Source organism: Bubalus kerabau, chromosome 4 (assembly GCF_029407905.1).
Source record: "Bubalus kerabau isolate K-KA32 ecotype Philippines breed swamp buffalo chromosome 4, PCC_UOA_SB_1v2, whole genome shotgun sequence".
Classification (NCBI taxonomy): Eukaryota; Metazoa; Chordata; class Mammalia; order Artiodactyla; family Bovidae; genus Bubalus; species Bubalus kerabau.
Genome location: NC_073627.1, coordinates 96134406 through 96137232, shown reverse-complemented (window position 1 = coordinate 96137232; position 2827 = coordinate 96134406).

Below are 2827 nucleotides of genomic sequence, written 5' to 3'. Positions count from 1 at the left end.
CTGGTAGGGTACCGTCCATAGGGTCGCAAAGAGTCGGACACGATAGATAGATAGATAATATAACATGATTATGAGCTAAGTTCCAATTTAAAAATAGTATTTCTGGAGAAAAAAAAATGGTACAAGTCTAGAAATAAGTTAAAATTTTTTTCTGAGTAGAAAATATTAGGGGGTAACAAAATTAGAAAAACTCTGTCTGAAAATGTTGCCAACCGACCGTAATGAGGCTATCAAAATCTGTGGAATCTATTAAAATCACCTCAGATGAAGTAATGAAAGTCTGAAATGAAAGCATCATGGCAAATTACTTTCACAACAGAGATGGTATATATTGGTCAGACCACATTCCCAGGTAGAGCAGAAACCTATCTATTGGAAAACTTATTATCTCTCAGAGTGGAGCGTGTCTTGATATGCTTAGACATGTGACAAATAATTCATCTCTTAAGCTGTACATTAAAACTCATATAGTTAAATCTGAATGTTTTAATATATAATATTGTTTTGAGCAAAGGATAAAAGATCAACAGAAAAATCACTTTTGATTAGTCTTTGGGTTTCTTAGAGGATTTCAATATTGGCCTCACTGTTAAATTAAAAGAATTAATCTCAGTCTGACCTAGAGAAGAGAGCCACCTCCAAGATATCAGAAATTGCAAATAGCATGATGTACAGAATGGTTTTCAGTCAGGGCTGTTTTGTCCCAAAGATGACATTTGGCAACATCTAGAGAAGGCAATGGCACCCCACTCCAGTACTCTTGCCTGGAAAATCCCACGGATGGAGGAGCCTAGCAGGCTGCAGTCCATGGGGTCGCAAAGAGTCGGACACAACTGAACTACTTCCCTTTCACTTTTCACTTTCATGCATTGGAGAAGGAAATGGCAACCCACTCCAGTGTTCTTGCCTGGAGAATCCCAGGGATGGGGGAGCCTGGTGGGCTGCCATCTATGGGGTCACACAGAGTCAGACGTGACTGAAGTGACTCAGCAGCAGCAGCAGCAGCAAAGATATTTTTGGTTCTCACAACTGGTGTGAAGGAGTACTACTAAAATCTAATAGGTAGTAGCCAAAGGTGCTACAAAGAACTACGTCTTACAAAAAGAATTATACACCACCAAATGTTAATAATGCTACTATTGAGAAACCCTGTGCTAAGTATTTCATTTGAAATAAAGCACAGTCATGAGATACTTTTCATGTGAAAGTTAATAACTGTAGACAATTGCAATTAAAAAAGTTTTATAATCTAACGTATGTATTTATTACATAGTATATGTGTGTATATATTTTACAAATATATGGTATATATATATATGATTATAGTTATTCATTTTTTTTGTTTAAATAGAGCTTATGCACTTAGAGATAAAGCTGTGTCACACATACTACAGAAAGTTAACGACAGACAAAAGTAAATAGCCAAAGGATAAATATAGAAAGCAAAAAGTAAGAACAAATACATTGGTTAAGAAAAAAGACAAGTATAAAACAAGTAAATTTGTTAAATAAAAAAGAAGCTGACTACTTGAAGATAACTGAAATATACAAAAACCCAGCAGACTTATAATAGTTTCTAAATGAAGGAAGAAATATAGAAAGAGGAAAACAAAAACAAAAACCAACCTTAGGAGTGAAAGAAGAACATCAATCCACAGGCATGAAGAAATTAAAATTCATAAGTGAATGCAATATACAAACATATAACACAGATACCAATCTGGAAAGATTTGTAACACACAAAATTATACTATATAGTTTTGCAAATGCCTATATAAATAATCAAATATAAAACAATGTTACACACAACTTCAGAATAGTGAGTATCCCTAGGGAATGAGAGAGGGGAAAGATAGGGGTGAGAATTTAGCTCCATGTACAATATTTTATTTTTATTCTTAAAAATAGGATCTGAAGCAAACTCAATAAAATGTTAACATCTGTTAAATCTGGGTGGTCAGTGTTTGGGTGTCTGTTATCAGAAGTTCTGACCTTTTCAGGATGTATGAAATGTTTCATAATTCAAAATAGAGAAAAATTTTAAAATAGCTCTTGCTCATAGAATTTTGGCAAATGTCTTCTAAATAGCTAAATAAATTAAATTTGCTGATTCTTCTCAGGCCTATTTTCTCAGTCAAATACTTCAAAGGGATTAATCAGTGATGATTTCTATTTTTAAAGATATTCCCACTTGATTTCACTTTGATAAGTTGTAGGAGTAGGTTAAGCATTTTCCGGGAATACTCACACACAATAAATGTCATATGTCTAAATTCTGAATCCCACTCAAGATACTTGAAGCATTTGATCTTAATGATTATTGGACAACCAAAAACTGAGGCATCAGCCAAGCTGTTAGTTCATGGAAAAAAAAATTACCATTAGTGCCATTCCTCTTCTGATTAGCTGACGTTTCTGCCAAGCCTGCCCTTGCTTCAGGGGTGACATTCTGTGTCAGAACAGAGTTATCTATCCTAGTGGTCTGATTTGCCAACCCCAGACCTAATCACTGAAATCTTCACGACTGTTCACAGCACCTCACGATTCAACAGCTAACCTATATATGTACCCCATAATCATCTCCCCTCTCTTCCCACTCCAGGCCCTGTCTGCCATTTGTGAAAACCACCTAAGCCCTCTTGTTTCTCTGGAGTCTTGGAGAATCTTTACCAACCTTCAGCAGACCATAGATATATATATTTTTTCTTTCTCTTACCTTCAGCTTTCATTTCCTTTTTCCTAAGGACTATTCGGTTTAACCCACACTCAGTGATCTTAAGACTCTCCCCAAAGAGAATTTCGTATAGTTGTCATGGTTTGAGTTAAA